Genomic DNA, 20591 nt, shown 5'->3' with positions numbered 1-20591 from the left:
AATAGTGCACCAACACCTAGTAGGACACAGTGGCCCTGAATTTCCTTATTGTCAGTTATGCCATTGTTGCACTGGAAATATGTTGTTTACCAGCAGAGGGAGTTACACTCAATTTTCCTGTGGTAAATTAATTTAAATATTTTTGGTGCAGCTCTGGTGTAACTTTAGTGTAGCAACTGCATAAGCTGATGGAACACCCTCTCCCCCCTCCCCACACCCCACCCCTTTCCAGGAAACTTCTTTAAAAGCACTCTACAAACTCCTGGGAGCAGCAGAAGGTAAGCAGGTGACAAGTGGTTTGCTGGCAATTTCCAACAAATCACTTGACGGTATCTCTCACCCACAGCATCAGTCCAGATTGGCATCATCATGACTTGGGTGCCAGCTGTGCCAATTGGACACCATGCCAGGGCAGTAGGTAGTAGATGTACAACCAGCTCCTCTGATGAAGGCTTCCAAAATCTTCCCCAAGATGTGCAAGACACTAAACTCAGATTCCTGAGTCTTCCTTGCACCAAACATCAGTCATGTTGCCTGCAGGGAGCTGGCACTGGCACTGGCACTGACTTCTTCCCTCACACCCAGGACTGATCAACAGTGCAGGAAAGAAATGAAAACACTTCATGAGGTCAGGCAAGGGTAGCATGTCACTACACTACCCTTTCCTCCCTGCTCACCCTGGGCACCACCACTTCACTCTCTTAAAGCAACTCCCACACTACACACTTGCTAAGAGCACCTACAACTCTCCTAACAAACACCACCCCCTTGCACAACCCCAAAACACCTTCTTCCACTCTAAACATCCTCACATCCCACATTTCTCACTTCACCTCTCCCATCACAATAGCCGTGCACTCCTTAACTAACAGCCTTATCCTCACACACACAGTTTGCAAAAAAGAATGTTTGCTTTGAAATATACTGGGCACTTGTCTCCTGATTTGTTATTTATGAACATTACAGTAATCCAGGAAATAGACCATTCAGCTGGTTTGGACTTCTTCACACAGCTAAGTATTCCTGGCAAAGTCTTGCTGGGCCAATGAGATCTTTGGTGTCATCTGGTACGGTGCATAAAGGAAGGTAAGACTAAGGTCCTGTCACCGCAGTTGATCAGTTAATGAAGACATCTTGCACATTCTACCCTCTGATGCCCCTTGCAGCAATGAGTGAGGACAAGGCCTGCTGTACACCACAGACGAGCTGGACATCCTGGGAATAGAACCCCCTTCCTATTCACATACATCAGCGGCTGGTTGCCTGGCACCTTCAGTGCCATGCGCATGCCATTATGGCACCCTGGGGATTCCAAGCTATCCTGCAGAAGTCCCTGGCTCTGTGCCTCTGCTGCCTGGGGGCAATGCCCACGTGGAGGAATTCAGCTACTCTATGCAAGGGGGCCTCCATCACATGCACAATACGTGTCCTGATAGCTGCCTGACTAATGTTGAACAGATGCCCTGAGGCAACTTGGAAGGAAGTGGAAGTCAAAGAAATTGAGGGCTTCTGTCCCTTTAATTGTCACTGATAGAGCAATTGTAGCATTGGAGCAAGTTTGCAAATCTTCATGATGAAGTTGGTAGAGACCGAATGGCATCCTTGGAAAGTCATAGCCTTTGGATGGACATTTCCTTGGAGAGGTCCTCGTAGAACTGGTGTGGCCTGTGCATGTGTAGGGGAGTGCAGTACCTGGTGGGCTGCTGTCCTCAGCCATGCTGCCTGATTCTCCTGGCCTGGACATGCTGCGGTGGCTGCAACTCCTCCTCCATTATGAAGGGATGGAGTGGTATTCCCATGGGGAAAGCCATCCCTTGTCCAAAGTCGATGTGGGTTTGGGGGTGGGGGATGTCAAGCGACTCAACATTTCTTTCTGGGGAGAGAGGAAAACAAATGAAGTGCAGGTGCCAGTGATTAATTAATGTGAAGGAAGGGGTTAAAAAAAAAGTTCCTTGCAAGCTTGTAATCATTAAGTGAAGTCGGTGACCTCTTCAGCTCAACACCCCTCACGTGCACTTGTCTGAAGTGGGGGGTCCTGTTAGACCATTTTTGGGGGAGACCATTTTTGGGGGAGTGTAAAGTTACACCAATTGCAGGTGTGATGTTAAACCCAGGAAACTTCTCTCTAATAGCCCCCTTTTTCAAGCAACAATCTAATTTTCTATTAAAATAAATTAAGGATTATGCTTCAATAGTTTATGGCAGAAAGTGCCCAATCCTAACCATGCTTTGTGTAAAGAAGCTTTTTGCTAACTTTCTCTTTATTTATTTCTGCGACTATTTTAAATTATGCTAGCTTTTTATTGGCTCCCCTGGACGTGGGTTGTAGAACTATTCGTTAAACAGCCAAATTGGCATGGATCGGGTAGAAACTGAAAATGGTTCAAGGATGGAAGATTGTGTCCTTCAATAACAAATTTGGGTTCCTTCTAGGTTACCTGATTTGTGTATATTAACTTTTGTTACATGAACCTGAGCATTTAACATACACCAAGAGGCCATCTGGTATTTCAACATCAACAAGATGCAGTAAGTAGCCAAATGAGGGAGATTACTGATTATACTTGCAAAGACCAATTAATCTCTTGCTTATGAATAATTTCTCAGTAGGAGGTAATTAGTTAGTAAAATCAAATTTTGCTTTTTGGCCACCAAGAAACCTCTTTTCCTTTTATTGCGAAGGTACATATACATTTTGCCAGATAAGCATCCATCTCCAACTAGTTCCAGTGCATACGTGGCTCCATGACTTAATAAAGTTTGGTGCTTGGTCAACTGAAGAAACTATTATAGCTTATCAGCTGTCAATGTAGGGGCGAAATTGGTCTTCGCTAGTTGTGCGAAATGGGCTTATAGTGAATTGGCAGTCCATTTTACACCCCGCCGATTTTCTTCTCCATTGAAGACAGTGAGAAATAAAATCGGGGACAATTCAAAATGATTTGAAACCAATTTCACCCCCTGTGTGTCCAATAGCAAAATTCATCAAATGATCACGATATTTTTGTCTCTGAACATTTGACGGACATTTCAGACACTGGAATCATTGTTTAATCCATGGAATGTAGCTAATAAAATAATATTGGCATAGGAGACTATCAGACACAAGATTTTCAGTAGAATTATATCCAAGAAACAAACACTAGTTCATAGCAGTCACAGAAGAAGTAACAAGGCAAAAATCTATTTATTTATCATAATCTAAATGATCCAAGCTCACAATTTCCTTGAAACCTTACGTAAACAATTTTGAGATTTTCATGAAAATATTTCTATATTATTAAACAAAAAAATGAGTTACTAAAAACGAATTGCTGAAATTTGATTTACCAGTCTAAGTTGATTAAATTTTTTATTTAATTTAATTGTATATATCCTTTACCATTAAGTTGCTAAATTTAAATGCACATTAATTAGTAAGCTGCAGGAGAAATATTTTGTGCCTTAACAGGGTGCAGCACAAGGAAGTATGACGAATCTTAGCCAGCAGGTGAATTGTAGACACCAGCAGAGGCTTCTTACAGTAATGGAAAATCAGAAGGCAAGTCAACCTTCAACTTCTACTGATAGACCAAGAATGACAATCATAGAAGCTTGTGATCAGATCGTCTGCTCGTCCTCTGTTTGGAAATAGTACATGGGACAGAAAAACCTCTTCTTCCTTCTTCTTAGGCAGTCCCTCGGAACCGAGGATGAATTGCTTCCACATTAAAAATGAGTTCTCAGGTGACTGATGAGTCCAATGTGGGACCTACAGTCTCTGTCACAGGTGGGTCAGACGGTGGTTGAAGGGGCGGGTGGGTGGGGTGCTTGGGTTGACGTGTGCTCCTTGTGTTAATGCGCTTGGCTTCCGCTTGCTCCCGGCGAAGAGACTCGAGGTGTTTGGCGCCTTCCTGGATGCTTCTCCACTTTGTGCAGTCTTGGGCCAGGGATTCCCAGGTGTCAGTGGGGATGTTACACTTTTTCAAGGAGGCTTTAAGGGTGTCCTTGAAGCGTTTCCTCTGCCTACCTGGGGCTCTCTTGCCCTGCCGGAGCTCCGAGTAGAGCGCTTGTTTTGGGAGTTTCGTATCGAGCATGCGGACAATGTGACCCGTCCATCAGAGCTGATCGAGCGTGGTCAAAGCTTCGATGCCGGGGATGTTGGCCGGAGCAAGAAAAACCTATGAGAAAACTAAAAAACTGTGAGAAAAGGGGAGTTTCTTTCAAAGCACGCACATTAATTTTAACGAAGAGATATAATATGCAATGTTAAAACTACTCAGTATAGGAATTTTTCATGAAAATTCATTTATTCTACATTGAAATCAAGTTCCTTTTAGACTACTGTTTTTGACAAGAGTATTGTCTGCACAATCTGCCAGTCCACCAGAGGGCACTGACTTAAATCATCCTCATCAGTGCCACACTATAGTATTGTCAAAGCATTCAAATTGGGATCAGAAATATGCTCCATAACTATTAATGGTTGAGTTCAACCTATTAGCAATCGAGCAATCAATTTATCATTGTAAGCTTATTTTCTTGGATTATGTATTGTTTTAGAATTTGGCAGTTTTAGAGTTTATAGTTTTAAATATATTAAAATTTGTTGATATTTGACATAGATATGAAGAACTTGCGATAAGGTAAATTTGACAGGAACTGTTGAAATAGCGGAACCAGGTAAGTATTTAATTTCTCACATAACAGGACTTGTAGCATTTCAAGGGTTGTATTTAAATATATTGTGTTAGATCTTGATTTGTTGATTAATTTTATAGCTTCATTTAAACAGAATTTCTGTTATTTGACTTCATTGCAGATAGTTTTTCAGTAAATATGGGGTTCAGCAACTTTCTTTACCTGTGAAAGTGCAGCATTTATATCATTCCTTTTCAAGACAAAGTATCATGAGGTTTGGCAAATGTTGGAAACTGCAGAGGGTGGGGTGGAATTTTAACCCCCAAGAATGGATGGTTTGGGAGCGGGTGGGCAGTTAAAATAACTGAATTTGATATGACCACCATTTCCAGGTTTAACGGAGGTGCGTTTGGATGCCTGCGTGTAACCTACTTGCCAATGTCGGAGCTTTAATTAGTGCAGGCGGGTGGGTACATGTTGCTGCAATTAACATCCTCAGGAGACGATAATGAGGTCTTCTTCAGTTGAATTTTCCTCAGCTTTCAATTTAACGTCTCCATCAGGGTCTTCCCTGGGCTCGGGAAACTGACCAGTGAAACGGAGGCGAGAGTGAGCCGCAGTTCAGGTGAGTGTTTAAACTTGTGATTGCCCATCTGAATAAAAGCTCACCTATTACAGCTAGCATCTCAGTTCCCTTTGGTAAATGTTTGGCAGAGAGTTCTTGTGTTGATGCAGTTTCTTCTAAACTTAGAGGCTTTCTAACTGATAAGATCAGGAAGGGAGGCATGTTGGATGTGCTTGACATCAGAAGAGAAAGACTATCACCATCCAAGGTAGCGACGACCTGCTGTGGTGGGATCAGCATGTGCACAGGACAGAGACGGACAGGAGAGAGGTGCACAGGAGGGAGGTGCACAGGACAGAGACGCACAGGACAGAGACAGACAGGAGAGAGGGGCACAGGAGGGAGGGGCACAGGAGAGAGGGGAACAGGAGAGAGCGGTGCAGGAGAGAGGGGTGCAGGAGAGAGGGGCACAGGAGGGAGGGGTGCAGGAGAGAGGGGCACAGGAGGGAGGGGTGCAGGAGGGAGGGGCGCAGGAGGGAGGTGCGCAGGAGGGAGGGGCGCAGGCGACGGGCGCAGGAGAGAGGGGCACAGGAGGGAGGGGTGCAGGAGAGGGGGCATAGGAGGAAGGGAGGGGCACAGGAGGGAGGGGCACAGGAGGGAGGAGCACAGGAGGGAGGGGTGCAGGAGAGGGGGCATAGGAGGGAGGGAGGGGCACAGGAGGGAGGGGCACAGGAGGGAGGGGCACAGGAGAGGGGTGCAGGAAGGAGGTGCGCAGGAGGGCACAGGAGGGAGGGGCAGAGGAGAGAGAGGGGCGCAAGAGGGAGGTGCGCAGGAGGGCGCAGGAGGGGGGGCGCAGGAGGGAGGGGCGCAGGAGAGAGTGGCGCAGGAGAGAGTGGCGCAGGAGAGAGTGGCAGAGGAGGGAGGGGCACAGGAGGGAGGTGCACAGGAGAGGGGCCACGGTCACAGGAGTCACTAACCACTCCACAGGGTTTACAGACAGTGGCTCAGCTTCCTTGACCTCTCAGAAGAGCAGTGCTACCGCAGGCTGAGGTTGTCACATCAGGTGGTGGCAGATTTCTGCAGCCTCCTAGAAGTGGACCTGCTCCCTGCTGGACCTGACGGACATGCATTACCCATGGCTGTGAAGGTCACCACCGCCCTCAAATTTTTTGCCTCTGGTTCCTTCCATGGTGATACCGGCAACTTTTCAAGAGTCTTGCAGTCCACTGCACATAAATGCATAAGGCAGGTGACAGATGGATTGTTTGCCTGGGCTGGGGGGCATGTAAAATTTCCCCTGTGGTGACAATAGCCAGAATGAGTGAGCACTTGGGCTTGTCTCTCTGGCTGAATTCCCACAGTACAGGATTGCACACACGGGGCAGTCCGAGCACCATCACAGCAAACAGATGTTTTTGTAAACCACAAGGAATAATCGTCACTGCACAGCTGGTGTGCAACCACAAGAAGAGATTCACGGAGATGTGCGCTAGATTCCCTGGGAGCTGTCATGGTGCCTTCATATTGCAGCAGTCCAACATTCCAGACTTTTTCATTCCAGGAAGCAGACGTAAGGGCTGGCTCTTAGGAGACAAGGGAATACCCTGTCAAACTTGGCTCATGACACCTGTGAGGAACCCCACCAATGAGGCACGAGAGCCACATGACCACCAGGTGTGTCATAGAGCAAGCCATTGGAATGTTGAAGATGCGCTTCAGGTGCCTAGATAGGTCTGGAGGGGTCCTTCAGCACTCGCCAATCAGGGTGTCCAGAATGATAGTGGTGTGCTGCATCCTGCACATTACACAGCAGAGAGGATTGCAGGTGGAGGAGGATGAAGGAGCTCATCACTCATCTTCGGATGAGGAGAATATAGAGGAGGAGGATGAGGAATTGGAGGAGGATGAAGATGGGGCACCCATCGCCAGACCAGCCGCATACATTGCTGCCTGGGATGCCAGGGCTGCCCTAATATCGCAAAAGTTCATCTAGTGCTGACTTACACAGCAAACCATAAGAAATCAAATCCTGCAGCCCGCTCCCAATACCAGGACTGCCACCCACTTTCCATGAAAAAGTCCTTCAACCACGCATCCATCCATTGCAAATCTGCCCAATATGTCCCTTCATGTATTGACATTCATCATGAAACAAGTGAAAGGACGAGTTGGCACTTGGGATGCAATAATGGGCAAGATGTAGTAGTGGTGCTAATCAATAAATGTTATGTGGTTTTATAAAAAAAGGAAACTATACAGCATAACATTTTGTCAAATACCCACTTCTATTTCCCCTTTCGCCATCATTCCTCTCATGAGCCAGAACCATATCACTCCTATCACTCTGCTGCAGATGAGGTTGGTGGAGATCAGTGGTGCATCGTAAGGCCACAGATAAGGTACCATTATAATGAAGGGTCCCAGACCTGAAACGTTAACTCTGTTTCTCTCTCCACGGATGTTGCCTGGCCTGCCGAGTATTTCCAGCATTTTCTGTTGTTATTTCAGATTTCCAGCATCCGCAGTATTTTGCTATTGTATAAGGTACCTTTCATCCTGTTTAAGGTGGAAGACAAGTTAGCATCCAAAGTCTGCATGGCCGTGGTTATGACCTGCATGGACTCATTTGAGAGCCATGCTTGAAGCTCCATGGAGACGGTCACTCTCTCCATGGCAGACATTCTCGCATTTACCTGCTGCACCAATTCCCTAGTGACAGAATTAGATTCCTCCATCCTCTCCACTATTGTAGAGTGTGTGTGTGTGTGTGTGTGTGTGGTACACCTGGCTAAGTTGCTGATGCATCTCTAGCATTCCCCTTGTCAATGATAGCCCCCAGGGTTCAGCATCTGTGACCAGCTGAGCAGAGCTTGGAGAGGATTGCACCTCTCGACGCGGATTCTCCACATTAGTCCCTGCCACCAGGGTCTGTTCCTGCTCACTAGTGAGTGATGAATCACCAGGTGAAAACCCAACTAACTGTCTAATTGGCCCACTGAAACGCAAGCATTTGTGCTGGTGCGTGGCTGTATGTCCTCAGAAAGAATGATGTCTTCTGAGGAGTCGTCCTCATGCATGTCCTGCGACACGCTGTGGTGTGATGGAATACACTTGGCAAGATAGAGTGAAAGTGGCCAGGGTGGGCTTAAACCACAGGGGTATGTGAATCAGCAAATGTACTCAGTGCTTAGGTCATTAAACGACTTCTTGCATTGCGTCCATGACGGGGATGCAATGCTCCTGCTGCTCACCTCCTCAGTCACCTCCAACCACACGCCTTGGAAGACAAAAGGGATATGGTTTAGTCGTGGCAAAGCCACAATCTTGACATCCACTATATTCAGACTTCTCATAGTTCAATCATTGATGTAATAAAGTCTGCATGTGCACCAGAGATATTTGTAAATCTGTCACCAGCTGTAAGAGCCATGAAAGCTTAAGAAAATACTTTAAAATAGTGGTTAAATGGCATAATACAGTTAATTTACCTGACCAACTTATTGTATTAAGAAACCCCCTATTTTCTTGCTCCAGTAGTATAGTCCGAGACACCCCCTTCATTCTTGCCACAATGGTACAGTCCCTAAGCCACACATGGTGTGCAGCCATTTTACAGTTTAAACTGCACGTGGCTGAAGGAGGCAGAAGTTGTGAGGTTTGGAGCAATACAGTTTTTGACCGTGTTCGTTTATACGTGTTTGCTTTGTAATTCCGTTTGTTAAGTGTTATAGTAAACAGTTTAAAAGACAAAGCTACATTTGGGAACATTTTATTTCGACACGCGTCTACTCGTTGTTAAAAGCCCCACAGCTCAGTGGCTGCCTGTTTGGAAACTAAGAAGCGCCACTACATTAGTCAAAAACTTGCTCCCTAAGAAGGAAAGGACGGAATTGTCGGCGAACGTATACATGAATGGTCACGGAGCCAGACGACAATATAAGAAAGCAAAGGTACAGTGACTGTTACTTGCTTTGTTCATTCTATTGAGAAGCTAAATAAGAGCTGCGGGTAAAATGGCCGAGGCCTTACGGAGCCAGGAGCTTCCATCAGCCAGAAGGATTGCTGGCCAAAAGAGGGAAATAAAGCTCACCCCAAAGGCAATGGAAGAGAAGTTACATAGAAGCATAGGTGCAAGGAAGGCTAAATTAGCTCAGATAACTGGAAAAATGAAGATAATTGATCGTCTCATGGAAGATAATGCTAATATTAAGAAAGCTGAAGACATAATGTATTACGATTTCTCCAAGCTGCATGAAGAATTTAATGTACTCAATGAAGATGTATTAGCACTTCTGTCTGAAGAAGAGGGAAACGCTGATCAGCACAACTGGTTTGATCTTAAATCAACCAGCATTAAGGACTATATCAAGGTCACAGAACAGTGGATGTTAAAGATTCGTCAAGATGCTGATACAGCAGAGAAAGATAAAGTTGACGATGAAGTCAGACCAGACGATAGCATTTCAGAGACTTCCGCCAGACCGAGCAAAAATCGAAAAGAAGGTAGCTCTGTTTCTGGACGCAGGTCAGTCGCTTCTACCACAAGCTCGTCACGACGCATGAGAGCGGAGGTTGAACGGACGGCGTTGATGGCGCACGCAGCATCTTTAGCGGAGAAGCAAGCTCTTGAACGGGAAGAGGCCCAACTGCAGGTCCAAGAGGCCCAACTGCAGGCCCAACAGGCCCAACAGGCCCAACTGCAGGCCCAAGTGCAGGCCCAACAGGCCCAGATGCAGGCAAAGAAAGAACAGCTGGAGATAAAAACAGCTATAGCGGTCTCAGACGCCAGGTTGAGTGCGTACAAAGATTATGAAGGCTCACGGGACGGCGGGAGCGAATACTGCCAGTCAATGTTGTCACATAGAGTTGGATCCAGGGCACCTTCAAGAGTTACAAGAGAGCCCGAAGGCAATCCCCTGGCATTACAGCGTGGAAAAGTGGCCTCTCCACTAACAGGAGCACGTGATGCTACCCCAGATGTCAGACGGTCTAGACTAGACCCTGCTGATGACCACCAGAGGCCTAAAGACACAGGGAGAAGCCTATACCGAGTGATGCAACATCAGAACGAAATTACAGAGATGCTTGTAAAACAACAGAATCTGTTTCGACTCCCTCAAAGAGACATACCAGTGTTCCAAGGCAACCCACTCAAGTATAAGCCCTTTATCAGATCCTTTGAACAAGCCATTGACTCCAAAACAGAGAGCAGCAGTGATAAGTTGTACTACCTGGGACAGTACACCAGTGGTAAACCACAAGACCTGGTCAGAAGCTGTGAACACATGAGACCGGACCGGGGATACATAGAAGCCAGGAAGTTGCTGCAGGAGCACTATGGTAACGAGCTGAAGATAGCCACTGCATATATTGAAAAGGCTACCAAGTGGCCACAGATCAGATCGGAGGACGGAGAGGCATTGAACGCATATGTTCTTTTCCTCATAGGATGTCGCAACACCATGGAGGATGTTGAATTCATGGAAGAGATGGACAATCCTACGACTATGAGAATCATCATCTCTAAGCTTCCTTACAGGATGAGAGAACAATGGAGAAGAACAGCCTTTGAGATAATGGAGAGACGGAAAAGTAGAGCCAGGTTTGCAGACTTAGTGAATTTCATAGACAAACAGGCTAAAATTGCTAGGGACCCATTGTTTGGAAACATCCAGGATGTCAGCCCGACCACCGATGGAAGAGTGAAAGCCAAGCCTGTTGAATCAAAGACTCTCAGGAAAGGTGGTTCCAGGGGAAGCAGCTTTGCAACTATCGTCACCCAGGTCGAGGAAGAAAGGCCCCAGAACTCATCTCCCAAAAAGAGCAGCACAGTGACATCTGCTAATGCCTTTCAGAAGCCATGCTTATTCTGCCAGAAGAATCATACATTGGATTTCTGCAGCGACATCAAAGCACAGCCACATAAGGACAGAATCGAATTCCTGAAGTACAACGGCCTATGTTTTGGATGTCTCTCTCAGGGGCACCTGAGTAGAAACTGTAAGCAAAGAACAACATGCAGAGAGTGCACTCGGAAACATCCCAGTCTGCTGCATATCCATAAAGAAGAACAAGTCTCTAAGAAGAGTGAAGAAAACAAAACCGACGAGAAGGTTGTTTCAAGTGCTTTGGTGTCGCTAGAACCAGAGACTTGTGGACTCACTGGGGCTGGTGACAGTGACTGTATTCTTGCCATCGTACCAGTAAAGATCAAGTCTAAGAGGAGCGAGAAGCTTGTGGAGACTTACGCCTTCATGGATCCAGGTAGCTCAGCAACGTTCTGCACAGAGTCACTCATGCGACAGCTGAACGTTAGAGGCAGAAGAACAGAAATCCTATTACGCACCATGGGTCATGAGAAGTCAATGCAAAGTTATATCCTGTCAGACTTAGAAGTGTGTGGACTTGAAGAGAAGGACTTCATAGACCTGCCTAATGTTTTCACACAGAGGGAGATTCCTGTTAGAATAGGGAACTTAGCCCTGCAGAAGGATGTGGATAGATGGCCTTACCTAGAAAAGGTGCGTCTCCCATACATTGAAGCAGAAATTGGCCTATTAATTGGAACCAATGCCTACAAAACTATGGAGCCATGGCAGGTGATAAACAGCAAGGATGACGGCCCCTACGCCGTCAGGACAGCCCTTGGATGGGTAGTCAATGGACCGGTAAGGAGAGATGATGGCAACAAGTCGAACAAGGAGGAACGACAAAACGTCACAGTTAATCGCATCTCTATCGCAAGCATTGAAGAGCTGTTGATACAGCAGTTCAACGCAGACTTCTCAGAACGCAGCTGTGAGGAAAGGACAGAGATGTCACAAGAAGACCATCAGTTCATGGATTTGATGACAAGGTCTACACAGTTCATTGGTGGCCACTATCACATTGGTTTGCCACTGAGAAGACAGACCGCGAAGATGCCGAACAATCGCTGCATAGCAGAACAACGCGCCATCAGTCTAAAGAGAAAGCTGAACAAGAACCCCGACTTTCACGAAGACTACAAAGGCTTCATGAGAAACATCATAGCGAAAGGCTATGCTGTAAAAGTGCCCGAGGAACAGTTGAACAGAGACGATGGAAGGGTCTGGTACATTCCTCATCACGGTGTGTATCACCCAAAGAAGAAAAAGATCCGGGTAGTGTTTGACTGCGCCGCCTCATTCAGAGGAACTTCACTGAATGACCAGCTGCTTCAAGGTCCTGATCTTACTAATACCCTCATTGGCGTCTTGACTAGGTTTAGACAAGAGCTCGTTGCCATGATGGCAGACATAGAATCAATGTTCTACCAAGTCAGAATCCCTGATGAAGATGCTGATCTTCTGCGTTTCCTTTGGTGGCCAGATGGCGACGTTAGTCAAGCGATGGTGTAATGTAGAATGGCCGTACACTTGATCGGAGCCACATCATCTCCCAGCTGTGCAAGCTACGCTCTCAGAAAAACTGCAGAAGATGGCAAAGGCAAAGCACCATCAGAGGCTGTGGAGACAATCTTCAGAAACTTTTATGTCGATGACTGTCTGAAGTCCGTGTCAACAGAAGACGATGCCATCGCACTGTCAAGAGACCTTAGAACTCTGTGTTCGAATGGAGGATTCCATCTGACTAAGTGGATAAGCAACAGCAGAGCAGTTCTAGCTTCTATCCCAGAAAAGGAAAGAGCCACTGAAGTCAAAGATCTGGACCTGAGCCACGATGTCCTTCCTATCGAGAGAGCTCTTGGTGTACAATGGTGCATTGAGTCAGACACGTTCAACTTCAGGATAATGGTGAACGAAAGACCATCCACAAGACGAGGAATTCTCTCCGTGGTCAGTTCCATCTACGACCCTCTCGGATTCCTGGCACCACTCATTCTGCCGGTGAAGCTGATGCTACGAGAGCTGTGTAGAGACAAGAGAGGATGGGATGAAGATATCCCAGAAGGTCAAGCTCAGAGATGGCACAGATGGTTGACAGATTTGCAACAACTTTCTAGCTTCAACGTCAGTAGATGCATCAAGCCCGCGAGTTTTGGAGTTACAAAGACGGCTCAACTACATCATTTCTCGGATGCCAGTGAGGACGGCTATGGCACGGCTACTTACCTCTTGCTGACAAATCAACAGGGCCAGAAACATTGTGCCTTCCTCATGGGGAAATCCAGGGTGGCTCCGCTGAAGCAGATCACCATCCCGAGACTGGAATTGACGGCAGCGGTTGTTGCAGTTAAAGTTGACCAGGTGATGCGGAAAGAGTTACAGCTCCCATTAGAAGAATCTGTCTTCTGGATGGATAGCACGACGGTGCTGAAGTATATAGAGAATGAGAAGATACGCTTCAAGACCTTCATAGCAAACAGAATCTCATCCATTAGAGAAGCTACACAACCATCTCAATGGAGGTATGTAAACACCTCATTAAACCCAGCAGATCAAGCCTCACGGGGATTGAAGGCTGAAAACTTCATGAGGAGTGAAACTTGGATACAAGGCCCAAGTTATCTGCTGGAAACAGAGAGATCATGGCCAGAAAGACCAGATATGCCAAGTCAGATTGCTGAAGACGACGTCGAAGTCAAGAGATCAGTCACAGTAAATCTCATAAATACGAAAGAGAACTTTGACACAGTGAACAAGCTTGTTAACCATTTCTCAGGATGGCACCAGTTGAGGAAAGCAGTTGCATGGTTTCTAAGGTTGAAAGAGTTGCTGCTACACCTGAGCGGTAAGAGAAAAGAGTACCGAGCCATTATCAGTCAGTCTGAAAGTAACCCTGATAAGCAGAGAATGCTTCTACAGCAGTATATGCATCAGCACAAGACCACATTGGGCAAGAATTCATTGACCGTGGAGGATTTGGCCAAGGCTGAGAAGGAGATAGTTCGCTTCAGTCAAAGACAAAGATACCCAGAAGAAATCGAAGCTCTACAGCGAAATACTCCAATCAAGAAAGGTAGTCATATCTACAAGCTGGACCCTACACTGCAAGATGGAGTACTGAGGGTGGGAGGGAGACTAAACAAATCTGCTATGCCAGAGGAGGCCAAGCATCCTGCTATCCTTTCTAAGGACCTCCGGGTTGCTACTCTCATTCTTCAGCATATACACCAGAGTATTGGACACAGTGGGAGGAATCACGTGCTTGCGAAGCTAAGACAAAGATACTGGATTCCAGGAGCTAATTCCGTAATAAGAAAAATACTCTCTGAATGCATTGTTTGCAGACGGTTACACGCTAGAGCTGGGGAGCAGAAAATGGCAGACCTGCCTGAAGACCGTTTGTTACCAGACAAGCCCCCATTTACAAACGTAGGGGTGGACTATTTCGGGCCTTTCGAGGTAAAGCGAGGACGGAGCCTTGTCAAGAGATATGGTGTGCTTTTCACTTGTTTGACCATCAGAGCAGTTCATATTGAGGTGGCACACACGCTTGACACTGATTCCTGTATTAACGCCTTGCGGCGCTTTGTCTGTAGAAGAGGACAGGTGTCCATTATGCGTTCTGATAATGGCACTAATTTCATCGGAGCGGAGCGAGAACTACGGGAAGCTATTGAAGGTTGGAATCAGCTGAAAATACAGGAAGCCATGATGCAAACAGGAATTAAGTGGATCTTCAATCCTCTGGCTGCATCCCACCACGGAGGTGTCTGGGAAAGACAGATACGCACTGTAAGAAAACTACTCAGTTCTGTACTGAAGCAGCAAGCACTTGACGACGAGGGACTCCAAACCGTTCTGTGCGAGGTCGAAGCCATCATTAATGACCGACCGATAACTAAGACATCAGATGATCCCAATGACCTCGAAGCCCTGACTCCGAACCACCTGTTGTTGTTGAAAACACAGCCAGCCATGCCCCCGGGAGTCTTCAAAAAGGAAGATCTGTATGCCCGTCGGAAGTGGAGGCAAGTTCAGTATATGTCAGACCTTTTCTGGACCAGATGGACAAGAGAATACTTACCTCTGCTACAGGAGCGTCAAAAATGGTCCAAAATAAAGAGGAACTTCATTGTCGGAGACATTGTCTTAATCGTGGACGATTCAGCCCCTAGAAATTCTTGGTTGATGGGAAAAATAATTAAGACCATGCCAGACTCCAGAGGCGTCGTTCGTCGCGTTCGTTTGCAAACCAAGACCAGTACCCTGGAAAGACCGATCACAAAGCTCTGCCTGCTACAAGAAGCAGCGTGAAAGGTTCCTGAACGAAAAAAGTGGACACTTATATTGTAAATATGTTGAACTCATTAGTTTATGGCTCTTAATGTTTGAGTAATTGATATGCTTCATGTGCCTAGTCAATTAGGGGCCGGAATGTAAGAGCCATGAAAGCTTAAGAAAATACTTTAAAATAGTGGTTAAATGGCATAATACAGTTAATTTACCTGACCGACTTATTGTATTAAGAAACCCCCTATTTTCTTGCTCCAGTAGTATAGTCCGAGACACCCCCTTCATTCTTGCCACAATGGTACAGTCCCTAAGCCACACATGGTGTGCAGCCATTTTACAGTTTAAACTGCACGTGGCTGAAGGAGGCAGAAGTTGTGAGGTTTGGAGCAATACAGTTTTTGACCGTGTTCGTTTATACGTGTTTGCTTTGTAATTCCGTTTGTTAAGTGTTATAGTAAACAGTTTAAAAGACAAAGCTACGTTTGGGAACATTTTATTTCGACACGCGTCTACTCGTTGTTAAAAGCCCCACAGCTCAGTGGCTGCCTGTTTGGAAACTAAGAAGCGCCACTACACCAGCTATGTGCGAGCTCTCTGTCTCTCCATCTCCGATTGAGAGGGACATGGATGAGCCACTTATTTCCAGGGCATCTTCCTCTGCATCTGTTAGCTGTACTTTTGTGGCAGTCCACCTCCAGTCCTCTCCCTCTCCCTTGTGTTTTGTGCTCTCTCCTCCTACAAGAGGTGAAAAAACAGGCCTGGGAGTGAGCGAGTGAAGGTCAGGTATTCACCCAATGGATGGTGAGGGTGAATATGAGACAGATGCATCACATTGCATAAGGATTGGGGTGAGTGGCAATGGTGGATGGATAAATGGGGAGGCGATGAGGTGCATAGACAGTGAAAGCAGGGTGCTACTCAAAGTTGAGTGGGTGTGAGGAGTGATGTGATGGAATACACTTGGCAAGATAGAGTGAAAGTGGCGGGGGTGGGCTTAAACCACAGGGGTATGTGAATCAGCAAATGTACTCACTGCTTAGGTCATTAAACGACTTCTTGCATTGCGTCCATGACGGGGGTGCAATGCTCCTGCTGCTCACCTCCTCAGTCACCTCCAAGCACACCTTCTTGATGAGAGTCACATGTTTCTTCCTCCTATTTCTGGGGAAAAGTATGTCCCTCCTGCTCCTGACTGCACCTAGCAGTAATTCCAGTGATGTATCATTGAGTCTGATTATTCCCCATGCCCTATGTGTAGCTTCCATCATGAACACCTTCAATTGCCATTTGGACATTGTCCTTTTAAATAGAGCTGAGATCACGTCATGTGGGTGCGCATCACGCCCGCTGCGCAGCTTGGCGATGCGAAACCTGAAACTCAAAAATTAATTCCTTCAATTCAGTTGCGATCACAGATTCCGACCCACTGACTTGACTTCCGGGTTTCGCCCACGCAATTTCACCACCCCCCCACTCGGAAGCTGCCTTCAAATTAATATTGGGGCCTTTGTCTGCTATCTATTCATCATGGAATGTGATACTGATCTTAACCTTGCACTTAGCAAATTAGGGGACGATTTCAATAGTTTCCTGTTCGTGGAAAATTGTAAATGCATTCTTTATACATGATGCGGTCTTTACATATTGGGACTTAAGATGAGTGTAAGCATGTGAAGGAATAAGCCATATAACATATTCAGAAAAAGACACTATCTTATGAAAGAATTGTGGCCTTATAAAAATATGACAATTTGGGTTTGGAAATTTAGCAATTTAACTATGAAATAGCTGTGAAAGCATTCTGGCTATTGAGATAAGACAGTTGTTGACCCTGAATAAATAACCTTATTGAAACAGAAGGTGAAGGGCTCTGACAGGCTGACCTTTGGGAACAAAAACAATGATTCACCATGGATAAGGTGTACTAATTTATACTTCGTAAAGAGGCACATAAGATAAGGAACATCTGCCCTCGTAAAGATGACATCAAGTAAGGAACACCTGCCATCACACCGTTTATATATGGTAAACTTAGAACACCTAGAGAGGAGACATGATTCTGTAATGCTACCAGCTGAGGTGACAGTAAGAGTTGCAGAGGTCGGCAGAAAAATGACTAGAGATAATTAGCTTGCATCAGCAGAAAACCTTAAAGGAAATACCACTGGAAAGGGGTATAAATATTGAACTCTCAAATGGGATAACAGACTCGCTTTAATCGGGCAAAGTGATTCTCGGCTTCAGAGGCAGCTCTGTAGTCTCCAACTCTTTGTACCTTGGGGATCAAAGGTGTTTGATTTTGGTGGATATCCTGAATAGAATTTTAAGAACTGTAATAATATACTGAAGTTAAGATTTAAAAGTAAGAGTCTCTGTTAAGAATAAGATTGTAAGTTTTCTCTTTTTGGAACTGTTAATGTTGCGATTGACTCACCAACTGTAAATTTCATGTCGGTTCTTTAATAAATCTATATATTACATTTACATTCAAGATGGTGACCAAGGCGGTCCGGAACTAAGCGCTCTCCTGCTTCGGACAGCCCGCGCCCCCTGCCGCCCGCTCCCATTGCCGGAACGATGTGTTCGACGAGTCGGGCGGAAGCAGCGCAGCAGCGGGAAACGGCAGCAGTAGCCACGAAGACCCGCTTCGGCACGTCGCCCGGCAGCTCCTCGTCGTGAATTTCTGTTTCGGACTAGGAGGAGGGGAGCCGGGCATGGCGGTTGGAGGCTGGATGTGAGCATGAGAGGCGGGCCCCGGGCCGTTGCAAATTTGAACCGGCGACAGTGCGGGAAGCTCGCAGTTCGAGGGGAAGGAGGGAGAGTCGGGCATGGAGACCTGAGGCCAGACCGTGCGCGTGAGAAGAAGGACACCATATTGTGGAGCCGGCAACAGGGAGGAGGAGTCCGCGGAGACGGAGCTGCTGATGGACATCGCGTTCCCACTGCCATTGGATGCAATTGAATTGACTTTTACTGAACATGCCGCTGTAGAATAGCGACGTGTCTCTGTGAGCTCCCACAGCCTATTGTGGAAGTGATCGGGGAGTAAAAACATTCCATTGTAGTAATACATATGACAAATAAAATTGATTGATTGATATTTTTAGAATTGTCTCACATAAAACTTCTGTATCAAACTCGCGAACTCAACCTCTGTACACTCTTTGGTGAGGCGTTGCAGAATTCTGGGGGAGTTTTCCGGACCCTCATAATATCCAGAACGTTACAGTCTAGCTAAACTTATTAAAAGTGCTATCTGGAGGATGGTAACATTTTCAGGTTGTTCCTTTCCTTTAGGAAGAGATGGTCCAGACCTTTAGACCCAATTAAGCGTCTTTAGGATTCGGCTACCTCAAAATTTAGTTTAAAGTGAATGTCTTGAGAACTACGCCTGATCCGGGGTAGCCCTAAAGGGGCGAGGACTAGTAATTATCCTTTCAAGCTGCCTTGTCCTTTTGATTAACTGATCTTCCTGATCCACAAAAAATTCTATTTTCAGGTCAATGCTGCAGTATTTTTAAAAAAATAAGACCTGTGGCGATGTGTAGCTGCTTGGATGGATGCAACACTCTGGGACTTTTTGACTGGTAAGTGGGAGACCTGACTTTCAACTGAAAATACCAAAGCAAGGCCGCTTAGACGCAGGCCAAGTGGTGGCCAGATGTGCTAATAGAGACTAAGATTGTTCCATAGAAAGAATCGGCTGCAACATTCCTACATGAAGCTTCAATCACCTGTGAAAAACCTGTATAAACAAACGTTAAAACATACAAAATTTACAAAATAACAACAGAAAATGCTGGAAAAACTCAGCAGGTCAGGCAACATTCGTGGAGAGAAATTTGAGTTGACGTTTCGGGTCGAACCCTTCTTCAAAACTGGAAAGAAAAGAAAATTTACATCTGGATGTGAAATTCATAATGGATGAACAGTATGCACAGGTCAGGAAACAGATGGTGGTAAATAGCAATAAATAAATTACTGATGATTTGTCCAGTGTAGCTCATTCCCTCCTTGCTCTTACCCTTATGAATGATGCTGCCCGGTGCCATTAGATGGCTTTTTTTTAATAATCACAAATTCCCAATGGATATCATGCATAAATTCTATCTTAATTTCATTCCCTGCCAATCTATGTTCAGGCATAAATCCTCTTGCTGCTAAATTTCTGTGACTTGGTTTGTTCAATACTTTACTTCATATTGAGGGTTGAGTTTTATTTTGAGCGTATACAATGGCAAAGACTTTGTCGCATTGCCTCTTGCATCATCTTGAATATTCTGTTCAACTATTTAACATTGCTGAATGACGATTTACTTTCCAATTTAACATATGTCTAGAATGCTTTTATGTCAAAATGCTAGGATTCTGGAATGGTAGCAAGGAGAAAATGGCCTTGCCCAAATCTACAAGCCTTTTGCATTCTTATGCTAAAACAGAATGGAAGCCAAGCGCAAGCAGCGCAAGGAGCACACGTCAACCCAAGCACCCCACCCACCCGCCCCTTCAACCACTGTCTGCCCCACCTGTGACAGAGACTGTAGGTCCCACATTGGACTAATCAGCCACCTGCGAGCTCATTTTTAATGTGGAAGCAAGTCATCCTCGGTTCCGAGGGACTGCCTAAGAAGAAGAAGTATGCTAAAACAGTGATCTTTGTTTTAAACTAATCTTTTGGAATATGTGAACTCGACTGGGTTATATGTATGTATGTATCTAGAAAAGTCTTGTAACTGGTCACGTGAGGGGAACCAATTTATATATATCTACCTGCAGTGGATAAAGAAACTCTATGGTCCCGATTTTAACTGACTCACCTGGTGGAAATGGGTTTGGGGGGTAGTTAAAATAACGGGAGTCACTTACCCCCTCTGAATCCGCTTCCTTCTCACCATGCCCCCATATTAACCTGCTCTTTTGAGCAGGTGAGCAGGACACCCACAGGAAGGAAGTGAGGTCCTACTTTAAATATGCAGATTGGGTCATATTATCAAATCAACTTTTATTGTCATTGTTAGTGCACAAGTGCAGTACAACGAAATGTAGGCTTGCGGCTCCCGAGAGTGTACATTTAGATTAAGACATTTAAACATTCAACATACATTTGGCTTGTAATACATTAACATAAACATAACCATAATAAAGTGCATTGGCAGATGTGCAGGCTTTAGAGTTTATTTGTGGAGTTCAGTAGGATGACAGCCCTGGGAAAGAAGCTGTTCCTAAATCTGGTCGTACGGGTGCGA

This window comes from Somniosus microcephalus, chromosome 16, assembly GCF_052327205.1.
Source record: "Somniosus microcephalus isolate GS21.2 chromosome 16, FLI_Smic_1.0, whole genome shotgun sequence".
Lineage (NCBI taxonomy): Eukaryota > Metazoa > Chordata > Chondrichthyes > Squaliformes > Somniosidae > Somniosus > Somniosus microcephalus.
The sequence above is the reverse complement of the archived record's forward strand: the minus strand, read 5'-3'. Positions refer to the sequence as shown.